Below are 12,504 nucleotides of genomic sequence, written 5' to 3'. Positions count from 1 at the left end.
TTTTTCCATGTGACTACTAATTCTATCCCGAATAATTGTTTTTTGCCCACTACTGAAGTTAAACAGACTGGTCTGTAATTGCTGGGTTTATCCTTACAACCTTTTTTGAACAAGGGCGTAATGTTTGCAATTCTCCAGTCTTCTGGCACCTCCCCTGAGTTTAGGGAAGACTGAAAAATTATGGCCAGTGCTCTTGCAATTTCTACTCTCACTTCCTTCAGTATCCTTGGATGCATCTCGTCCAATCCCAGTGCCTTGTCAGCTTCCAGTATTGACAGTCCAATCAACACTTCATCCTTATCAATTTTGAACCCTTCTAGTTACAGAGTTTCCTCATCTGTCACCATGGCCTGGGTAATATCTATCTCCTTGGTAAAGGCGGGTGCAAAGTATTCACTTAATACCTCAGCCATGGCCCCTTTGTCCATGTGTAAATTCCCTTTTAGGTCCCTAATTGGCCCTACTCCTCCTTTTACTATTTATATGCCTACAGAATACTTTATGTTGGCTACCAGTCTTTTCTCATAATCTCTCTTTGCTTCTCTAATATGCTTTTTCACCTCCTCTCTGAACCTTATGTATTCCTCTTGGTTCTCAATTGTATTTTCTACTTGACACCTGTCATAAGCACACTCTTTCTTCTTTATCTTAGTTTCAGTCTCCTTTTTCATCCAGGGAGCTCTGGATTTGTTTGCCCTACCTTTCCATTTCAATGGAATATACCTGAACTGTGCCCGAACCAATTCTTTTTTGAAGGTAGCCCATTGTTCGGCTACAGTTTTTCCCACCAATCTTTTGTTCCAGTCTATCTGGCCCAGCCCCGTTCTTGCCCCATCGAAGTAGGCTCTCGTCCAGTTAATTATTCCTACTCTGGATTGCACATCGTCCTTTTCTATCATATCCTAAAATGTACTATATAATGATCATTGTCTCTTAAATGTTCCCCCACGTACACTTGATCGACTTAGCCCACCTCATTTCCAAGAACCAAGAACAACAGTGTGTCTTTTCTTGTTGGGTTGGACACATACTGCCATAGAAAAATTTCCTGAACACAATCTAGGAATTTTTTCCCCTCTCCACCCTTTACACTACCACTGTCCCAGTCTACTTTCAGGTAATTAAAGTCACCCATTATAACTATTCTATAATTCTTGCATCTCTCTGCAATTTCCCTTCAGATTTGGTCTTCTACATCCTTCTCGCTAGTTGGCGGTCTATAGACACCGAGCAATGTAATTGCACCCTTTTCGTTCCTTAGCTCTAGCCAAATTGATTCTGTCCTTGAACCCGCTGGGACATCCTCTTTCTCCAGCACTGCAATGCTCCCCTTAACCAATGTCACCACCCCTCCTCCTTTCCTTCTTTTCCTATTCTTTCTGAACACCTTGTACCCGGGAATATTTGACACACAGTCCTGCCCTTCCTTGAGCCAGGTCTCTGTTATCACTACAACATCATATGTCCACATAGCAATCTGCGCCTGTAACTCCCCAATCTTATTTACTATACTCCGTGCATTCACACACATGCACAGTAACCCTGATTTAGATTTTCTTACTTTCTCCCTTACCCCGACTTTACCTATTAACTTACTATTCTCTCCACTAGTGCCATCAGTCCTTCCCAGTATTTTGTGCACCCTGGTATTCCTCTCTAATATTTTCTCTAGGTTCCCACACCCCTGCCGAGTTAGTTTAAAGCCCTCCCAACAGCACTAGCAAAATGCCCCACAAGGAACTCACCCTAGCTCCTTTCAGGTGCAACCCGTCCGGCTTGTACAGGTGTCATCTCCCCCAGAGCCAGTCCCAGTGTCCCAGGAATCTAAAGCCCTCCCTCCTGCACCATCTTTCCAGCCACGCGTTCATTTGCCTTATCCTTCTTTTTCTGTACTCACTGGTACGTGGCACTGGGAGTAATCTGGAGATTACTACATTAGAGGTCCTGCTTGCTAATTTTCTACCTAGTTCCCTAAATTCTGATTGCAGGACCACATCCCCCTTCCCACCTCAGTCATTGGTACCAATGATCTCTGGCTGATCACCCTCCCTCAGAAGAATGTCCAGCAGCCGCTCTGTGACATCCTTGACCCTGGCACCAAGGAGGCAACACACCAACCTGGAGTCACGTCTACGGCCACAGAAATGCCTGTCTGTTCCCCTAACCAATGAATCCCCAATCACTATGGCTCTTCCTTTCTTCTTCCACCCCTCCTGTACAGCTGAGCCGCTCATGGTGCCACAAACTTGGCTCTGACTGCACTCCTCTGAAGAACAACCACCCTCACCAAGTTCCAAAGCGGAAAACTGATTTGTGAGCAGAACCCCAGTGGACTCCTGCACTACCACATCCCCAGTACCTTCAGGCCGCCAGCCCTAACAGTGAAGGGGACAAAGGATCAGTCAGCCCAGTTCCCAAAGAACATGGCCTCGCTCTTCCCACGATTTACCTTGGCTTCCGAGGCCAGTTCGAACTGGTTGCAGATGTGGATCAGTCTACGCACCGACAGCGGATCCGAGCAGAAGACGGCGACATTGTCCATGTACAGGGAGGCTTTGATCTGAGTGCCTCCACTGCCCGGGATCGTCACTCCTCTTATGCCCGGATCCTTCCTGATGGACTCAGCAAAGGGTTCTATGCAACACACGAAAAGATCAGGCGAGAGAGGACGGCCCTGCCTGACTCCAGATTTAATCGGAAAGCTATCTGATTCCCACCCATTGATTGAGACTGCGCTACTGATGTTAGTGTAGAGCAGTTGGATCCAATTGCGAATTCCCTCCCCAAACCCCATTTTGGAGAGCACATCCACCATGTAGGTGTGCGATATTCTGTGAAAGGCCTTCTCCTGATCCAGGCTGATGAGGCAGGTGTCCACACCCCTGTCCTGTACATAGGCAATCGTATCCCTGAGCAGCGCGAGGCTGTCAGAGATCTTCCTGCCCGGCACAGTGCAGGTCTGGTCAGGGTGGATCACCAATTCCAGAGCGGATTTGACCCGATTGGTGATGACCTTGGACAGAATCTTATAGTCCACATTTTAGGTGCTGCTGACTTTTTTTTTTGCAAAAATATACTTTATTCATAAAATATCTTCAACCACATTTCAATCCATTTTAAAAACACCATTACAAAGGTACAGTCAGGTTCAACTTTTACAACATGTATCACCAGGTGCATCAGTACAAACAATATTACAATCATTTGCAGACATTCATTTTGAGCTGTACAGCCCGAGGGGATTTAAACAGTTCCCAGCCCCTCGGTGCGCTGTGGCTGAAAGGTCTCAGACAGCGACCTTTCCCCATTGCGCCTTTGCGGCGGCTGCCCCAAGCTTTAGTGCGTCCCTCAGTACGTAGTCCTGGACTTTGGAATGTGCCAGTCTGCAACACTCGGTCAGGGACAACTCTTTGCGCTGGAAGACCAACAAGTTTCGGGCAGACCAAAGAGCGTCTTTCACCAAGTTGATGATCCTCCAGCTGCAGTTGATGTTTGTCTCGGTGCGTGTCCCTGGGAACAGCCCGTAGAGCACAGAGTCCTGTGTCACGGAACTGCTCGGGATGATCCTCAACAGAAACCACTGCATCTCTCTCAAGACCTTCTTTGCAAAGGCACAATCCACAAGGAGGTGAACAACGGTCTCTTCCCCACCACAGCCACCTCGAGGGCAACATGCAGAGGGAGTGAGACTCCTGGCGTGTAGGAAGGATCTGACGGGGAGGGCCTTTCTCACCACCAGCCAAGCTACGTCTTGGTGCTTGTTGGAAAGTTCTGGCAATGAGGCATTCTGCCAAATGACTTTGACAGTCTGCTCGGGGAACCATCCCACAGGATCCACCCTCTCCTTTTCCCTCAGGGCCTCTAAGACATTACATGCCAACCACCGCCTGATGGACTTGTGGTCAAAGGTGTTTCTCTGCATAAATTTTTCCACCAGGGACAGGTGGTATGGCACGGTCCAACTACTTGGAGCGTTCCGTGGCAGAGTGGCCAGACCCATCCTTCGCAACACCGTGGACAGGTAGAACCTCAGCACGTAGTGACACTTGGTGTTTGCGTACTGAGGGTCTACGCACCGCTTGATGCAGCCACACACAAAGGTGGCCATCAGTATGAGGGCGATGTTGAGCACGTTTTCTCCCCCTTTATCTAGAGGCTTGCACATCGCGTCCCTGCGGACACAATCCATTTTTGACCTCCAGATAAAGCGGAAGATGGCTCGAGTGATCGCCACCACGCAGGAGTGTGGAATGGGCCAGACCTGCGCCACGTATAGCAACAGTGAGAGTGCCTCACACCTGATGACCAGGTTCTTACCCGCAATGGAGAGGGAGCGTCGCTCCCACATGCCCAGTTTCCTTTTCACCATAGACACTCGCTCCTTCCAGTTTCTAACACATGCCCTGGTCCCTCCGAACCATATCCCCAGTACCTTCAGGCCGTCAGCCCTGACAGTGAAGGGGACAAAGGATCGGTCAGCACAGTTTCCAAAGAACATGGCCTCGCTCTTCCCACAATTTACCTTGGCTCCCGAGGCCAGTTCGAACTGGTTGCAGATGTGGATCAGTCTGCGCACCGACAGCGGATCCGAGCAGAAGACAGCGACATCATCCATGTACAGGGAGGCTTTGACCTGAGTGCCTCCACTGCCTGGGATCGTCACTCCTCTTATGCCCGGATCCTTCCTGATGGACTCAGCAAACTGTTCTATGCAACACACGAAAAGAACAGGCGAGAGAGGTCAGCCCTGCCTGACTCCAGATTTAATAGGAAAGCTATCTGTTTCCCACCCATTGATTGAGACTGCGCTACTGATGTTAGTGTAGAGCAGTTGGATCCAATTGCGAATTCCCTCCCCAAACCCCATTTTGGAGAGCACATCCACCATGTAGGTGTGCGATATTCTGTGAAAGGCCTTCTCCTGATCCAGGCTGATGAGGCAGGTGTCCACACCCCTGTCCTGTACATAGGCAATCGTATCCCTGAGCAGCACGAGGCTGTCAGAGATCTTCCTGCCCGGCACAGTGCAGGTCTGGTCAGGGTGGATCACCAATTCCAGAGCGGATTTGACCCAATTGGTGATGACCTTTGACAGAATCTTATAGTCCACATTTTAGGTGCTGCTGACTTTTTTTTTTGCAAAAATATACTTTATTCATGAAATATCTTCAACCACATTTCAAACCATTTTAAAAACACCATTACAAAGGTACAGTCAGGTTCAACTTTTACAACATGTATCACCAGGTGCATCAGTACAAACAATATTACAATCATTTGCAGACATTCATTTTGAGCTGTACAGCCCGAGGGGATTTAAACAGTTCCCAGCCCCTCGGTGCGCTGTGGCTGAAAGGTCTCAGACAGCGACCTTTCCCCATTGCGCCTTTGCGGCGGCTGCCCCAAGCTTTAGTGCGTCCCTCAGTACGTAGTCCTGGACTTTGGAATGTGCCAGTCTGCAACACTCGGTCAGGGACAACTCTTTGCGCTGGAAGACCAACAAGTTTCGGGCAGACCAAAGAGCGTCTTTCACCAAGTTGATGATCCTCCAGCTGCAGTTGATGTTTGTCTCGGTGCGTGTTCCTGGGAACAGCCCGTAGAGCACAGAGTCCTGTGTCACGGAACTGCTCAGGATGATCCTCAACAGAAACCACTGCATCTCTCTCAAGACCTTCTTTGCAAAGGCACAATCCACAAGGAGGTGAACAACGGTCTCTTCCCTACCACAGCCACCTCGAGGGCAACATGCAGAGGGAGTGAGACTCCTGGCGTGTAGGAAGGATCTGACGGGGAGGGCCTTTCTCACCACCAGCCAAGCTACGTCTTGGTGCTTGTTGGAAAGTTCTGGCGATGAGGCATTCTGCCAAATGACTTTGACAGTCTGCTCGGGGAACCATCCCACAGGATCCACCCTCTCCTTTTCCCTCAGGGCCTCTAAGACATTACATGCCAACCACCGCCTGATGGACTTGTGGTCAAAGGTGTTTCTCTGCATAAATTTTTCCACCAGGGACAGGTGGTACGGCACGGTCCAACTACTTGGAGCATTCCGCGGCAGCGTGGCCAGACCCATCCTTCGCAACACCGGGGACAGGTAGAACCTCAGCACGTAGTGACACTTGGTGTTTGCGTACTGAGGGTCTACGCACCGCTTGATGCAGCCACACACAAAGGTGGCCATCAGTATGAGGGCGATGTTGAGCACGTTTTCTCCCCCTTTATCTAGAGGCTTGCACATCGCGTCCCTGCGGACACAATCCATTTTTGACCTCCAGATAAAGCGGAAGATGGCTCGAGTGATCGCCACCACGCAGGAGTGTGGAATGGGCCAGACCTGCGCCACGTATAGCAACAGTGAGAGTGCCTCACACCTGATGACCAGGTTCTTACCCGCAATGGAGAGGGAGCGTCGCTCCCACATGCCCAGTTTCCTTTTCACCATAGACACTCGCTCCTTCCAGTTTCTAACACATGCCCTGGTCCCTCCGAACCATATCCCCAGTACCTTCAGGCCGTCAGCCCTGACAGTGAAGGGGACAAAGGATCGGTCAGCACAGTTTCCAAAGAACATGGCCTCGCTCTTCCCACAATTTACCTTGGCTCCCGAGGCCAGTTCGAACTGGTTGCAGATGTGGATCAGTCTGCGCACCGACAGCGGATCCGAGCAGAAGACAGCGACATCATCCATGTACAGGGAGGCTTTGACCTGAGTGCCTCCACTGCCTGGGATCGTCACTCCTCTTATGCCCGGATCCTTCCTGATGGACTCAGCAAACTGTTCTATGCAACACACGAAAAGAACAGGCGAGAGAGGTCAGCCCTGCCTGACTCCAGATTTAATAGGAAAGCTATCTGTTTCCCACCCATTGATTGAGACTGCGCTACTGATGTTAGTGTAGAGCAGTTGGATCCAATTGCGAATTCCCTCCCCAAACCCCATTTTGGAGAGTACATCCACCATGTAGGTGTGCGATATTCTGTGAAAGGCCTTCTCCTGATCCAGGCTGATGAGGCAGGTGTCCACACCCCTGTCCTGTACATAGGCAATCGTATCCCTGAGCAGCACGAGGCTGTCAGAGATCTTCCTGCCCGGCACAGTGCAGGTCTGGTCAGGGTGGATCACCAATTTCAGAGCGGATTTGACCCGATTGGCGATAACCTTGGACAGAATCTTATAGTCCACATTCAACAGTGAAATGGGTCGCCAATTCCTAATTTCCTCCCTTCCCCCCTTGTGCTTGTAGATGAAGGTGATGATGCCTTTCCTCATGGATTCTGACATACTGCCGGCCAGGAGCATACTCTCGTACACTTCTAGCAGGTCTGGGCCGATCCAGTCCCACAGAGCCGAATACAACTCCGCCGGCAAGCCGTCGCTTCCGGGAGTTTTACTCTTCTCAAAGGACTCAAGGGCCTTAGTCAGTTCGTCAGGAGTTAGCGGTTTTTCCAGGCTCTCCCGTGTACTGTCGTCTAAGACCTCCGTGATATAGGACAGGAAGGACTGCTGTCTGTGGGCTTCACGTCATACAATCCGGCATAAAAGGATTTGCTGATCCTCAAAATGTCGGACTGCGATGACTTTACTGAGCCGTCTTCTTCCTTCAGGCTGCTAATCACAGAGCTCTCTCTGTGTACCTTTTGGAAGAAGAAACGTGAGCACTTCTCATCCTGCTCCACAGAGCAGACTCTGAAACGGAAAATGATCTTGGAGGCCTCCGATGCAAAGCGCGAGGCTTGCTGGCTCTTCACTTCTTGGAGTTCCTCCTTGACATCGACCCCCATCGACTGCAGCCGGAGCAGATTCTGCATGTTTTTCTGGAGTCGAGACAATTCCCTCTGTTCCTTTCTAGCTTTCTGGGTGCCTTTGAGGATGAAAAACCTCTTGATGTTTCCCTTGATCGCTTCCCACCAGTGTGTCAGGGACTCAAAGAGGGGTTTCACAGTTCTCCAACCTTTGTAATCCCTCTTGAGCTCCTCAATGTTCTCTAGGGTCAGCAGTTGCACGTTTAGCTTCCATGGCCCCCTGCCCACCCTCTGGTCCTTCTCTAAGTGGCAGTCAGCCAGTAGGAGGCAGTGGTCAGAGAAAAACACTGGCTTGACGTCGGTGGATCTGACTGCGAATGCACGGGACACAAACAGGAAGTCTATCCTGGAACGTATGGACCCGTCTGGCCACGACCAGGTGTATCTACGCTGCGCTCCGTCTGCAGGGTTGCTGAAGACGTCGTGCAGCTTGGCATCCTTAACTGGACGTAGCATCCAATCTGCTGTCGGCCCTGCTGGATCGTCCAGCCGCATCGATGATGCAGTTGAAGTCACCGCCCAGAATGAGCGGCCTGGAGGGCGCCAGCAGCAGTGGGAGCTGCTGAAAAACCTCCAGCTGCTCGGCCCCTTGTGACGGGCCGTACATGTTAATTAACCGGAGTGGAGCATTCTTCTACATTACGTCTGCTACGAGGAGGCGCCCGCCCACCACCTCCTTAACCTCGGAGACGGTGAAGTTGCCTCCCCGCAGCAGAATAACCAGGCCGGAGGAACGAGAGTCGTTTCCACCCGACCAGATCGATGGCCCATGGGACCACCATCGTGACCATTGCCTGTAGGAGCTGAGGTGCGGAATCGCACACTCCTGCAGAAACAACAGGTCAGCTTTGACCTTGGCAAGATAGTCCAAGGTCGCAACACATCGCGTAGTAGATTTAATGCTATGCACATTTATGGATACAATCTTTAAACCCATTTTAAAGCATTTATTCTCCTACCAAACCTGTTGTCTCTGAGAGTCCCAGACCCTTAGTCTGCTCCTTCATACCCGTAGTGAGCTCAAATTCCTTCACTTTGGATGGGCTGAGGAAGTCCTCATTGGCAGTGTTCTGCTCGGGTGGCATCTGGGGGTTCGCGCAGAGAGCGGGGTTTGAGATGACCTTTGCTAGAGAAGCTGCTCCAAACCTCACCCCCTCTGGGGCGTTGCTGTTATTCTAGGTGCTGCTGACTGCCTGAGTCAAGGTCCACCTCTCACACTCTCCTCTAGGCTGCTGGCTGCCTGGCCCGGGGTCCACTCTCCTTTAGGTGCTGCTGACTGCCTGGCTCAGGGTCCTCCTCTCACACTCTCCTCCAGGTGCTGCTGACTGCCTGGCTCAGGGTCCTCCTCTCACACTCTCCTCCAGGTGCTGCTGACTGCCTGTCCCAGCGTCCTCCTCTCGCACTCTCATTGGACTGCTTGGACTGCTACCGAACTTTCTTACATATATGGCTTCATCTACCATAAATTTTCAGGCTGTGCTTTGCAAATTGTGGCTTGTTTTCTGATTACATTGATTCTTCTCTGTCCTCCCTGGCAAATTTGGATATACGAAGCTCAGTCTCATTCCGAGATGACACTTCATATGCAGTTCTGCTGGTGGAACTCCTGTTGTTGCAAGTGGAGTGGTGCAATAGCTAAGAAGGAAGCGTGAGATTTTGGTTTCCAAGGTTCCTCCCGATAATTTTTTTAGTGCTGACTTGAAAGTTTGTACGGCTCTCTCAGCCAGTCTGTTTGATGCTGGGTGGTAAGGCGCAGTTCGGATGGGTTTAATGCCGTTTAGATTGGTGAAGTTTTAAAATTCAGCATTTGTAAATATGACTCCATTGTCTGATACAATAACTTCGGGCAATCCATGAGTTGAAAAGTACTGGCATAACCTTTCTGTTGCATGCAACGTAGGTGATTTCACCTCAAAAATCTCCATCCATTTCGAGTGTGCGTCGATGAAGAGCAAAAACATTGTGCCGAGGAATGGACACACGTAGTCTATTTGGATCCACACCCATGCTCAGCCAGGGCATTCCCAAGGGTGTAGTTTTGTTGCAGTTGGCAATGTTAACAGTACTTGACTAGCTTCTCAATATCTGCATCTATACCAGGCCACCACACAACTCCTGGTGAGCATTTTCATTTTAGAAATGCCAGGATGAGTGGTATGTAATTTGGTTAGGGGCAGTTCTCCCTGGTACAGGAACGGTTACTCTTGCTCCCGAGAGTGTGATGCCATCCTGACAGCTCAATTCGTATTTGTGGGTAAAAAATGGTTTCATTTCCTCAGAAATTAGCTCATTCAATCATCCTGCAAGTATCTGGTCTCTCACTTTGGACAGAAACAGATCTCGATTGGTCCAGTTCCTGATCTGCATCACGCAGACGGGCGATGTGTCTAAAACATTCAATACAAGGGTGATTTCTTGGAGTACAGGAGTACACGAGATGCTTTCTTGCAAAGGTAGACAGCTAAGAGTGGAATTCGCTATATGTATCCCAGGTCGATGCTTGAAAGTGTATCGTGGGCAGACAGAATTAATGCCCATTGCTGAATTCTTGCCGAGGCTATCGGCCGGATAGCCTTGTCTTCTTTGAAAAGGCCCAAAAGCGGTTTATGATTGGAGATGATAGTAAAGTGCCTGCCATGTGAGTACTGGTGGAATTTTTTAACTCCGAAGACAACTGACAGTCCCTCCTTCTCGATCTGCGAATAACCTTTATCCTCCACTGAGAGGGTTCTTGATACGTAACCTATTGGTCTCTCTGAGCCATCGTCCATTTCATGTTCCAACACCATATGGAGAGGCGTCACAGGTCAATATCAATTCTTTAGATGGGTTGAAATGCACTAACAAGGTTGAGGAGTGCAGCAGTTGTTTTACTTTGTTAAAGGCCACCTCTTATGGAGCCCTCCAGGACCAACAATGGTGTTTCTTCAGCAATATGTGCAAGGAGGCCAGTACAGTCGATAAGTTAGGTAAAAATCATCCCAAGTAGTTAACCATCGCTAAAAATGATTTGAGTTTGGTGATATTTATGGGGGAAGATGCCTCCTTTATCACCTTAACCTTTTCTACCTCGGGGTGTAATCCTTGTCCGTCTACATGGTGCCCCAGATAGGTAACCTCGGTGGCTTGGAAAGTGCTTTTTTCTCCTTTTTTAGGTGAACTCCCGCTTCCAGAAGTCTTTTTAATACCTCCTCTAAAGTTGCTAAATGCTCAGCCTCTGTTGATCCAGTTTTGAGGACATTATCAAGGTTGTAATCTGTGGTAATCTCTGTAGCAAACTCTCTATCATCCTTTGAAATACTGCACATGCTGAAGACACACAAAAAAATAGGTGCGTATACTGGAATAGGCCTTTGTGTGTGCTTATTGTGACTTTCCCCTAGGATGTGTTATCTAGCTTGAATTGTTAGTACACATGGCTCATACCCACCTTAGTGTAGGATTGAAAGCACTAAGATAAAAGCAAAATACTGCGGATGCTGGAAATCTGAAACAAAAAGAAAAATTGCTGGAAAAACTCAGCAGGCCTGACAGCATCTGTGGAGAGGAAGACAGAGTTACCGTTTCGATTCCATATGACTCTTCATCAGAACTAAAGAGAAATAGAAATGTGATGAAATATAAGCTGCTTAAGGAGGGGTGGGACAAGTGGAGCTGGATAGAAGGCCAGTTATAGGTGGAGGCAAAAGAGAGATTGCCAAAGATGTCATAAACAAAAGGTCAAAGGGGTGTTGATGGTGGTGATATTAGCTACAGGATGTGCTAATGGTGACATTAAGGGTAGAAAGCAGGTTGAGCAAGTGACAGGTGGCCCTCGTGGGGGTGGGGTGGGAGTAAGGGATCAAAATAGGCTTAAAGGTGGAGATAAAATAATGGATGGAAATAAATTTTAAAAATAGTAGAAATAGGTGGGAAAAGAAAAAAATATATAATAATTATTAGAAAAAAGGGGATCAAAAAGGGGGTGAGGATAGAGGAGAGAGTTCATGATCTGAAGGTGTTCCGCAAAGTGGTTACCCAGTCTGCAAAGGAACACCTTTGGTCTGTCCGCAAGCATGACCCAGACCTTCCTGTTGCTTGCCATTTCAACACACCACCCTGCTCTCATGCCCACATGTCCGTCCTTGGCCTGCTGCAATGTTCCAGTGAAGCTCAAAGCAAACTGGAGGAACAGCACCTCATCTTCCGATTAGGCACTTTACAGCCTTCTGGACTTAACATTGAGTTCAACAACTTCGGATCATGAACTCTCTCCTCCATCCTCACCCCCTTTTTTGTCCCCTTTTTTCTAATAATTATTATATTTTTTTATATACATATTTTTCTTTTCCCACCTATTTCTATTATTATTTTTAAAATTTATTTCCATCCATTGTTTTATCTCCATCTTTTAGCCCATTTCAATCCCTTCCCCCCCACCCCACCCCCACTAGGGCTATCTGTCACTTTCTCATTCTGCTTTCTACCCTTAATGTCACCATTAGCACATCCTTTAGCTAATATCACCACCGTCAACACCCCTTTGACCTTTTGTTTATGGCACCTTTGGCAATCTCTCCTTTGCCTCCACCTATCACTGGCCCTCTACCTGTCCCACCCCCCTTAAACAGCTTATATTTCACCACATTTCTATTTCTCTTTAGTTCTGATGAAGTGTCATACGGACTCAAAATGCTAACTCTGTCTTCCTCTCCATAGACG

The sequence above is a fragment of the Cetorhinus maximus genome, chromosome 18, assembly GCF_964194155.1.
Source record: "Cetorhinus maximus chromosome 18, sCetMax3.hap1.1, whole genome shotgun sequence".
In the NCBI taxonomy this organism is placed as follows: domain Eukaryota; kingdom Metazoa; phylum Chordata; class Chondrichthyes; order Lamniformes; family Cetorhinidae; genus Cetorhinus; species Cetorhinus maximus.
This window is presented reverse-complemented; position numbering follows the sequence as displayed.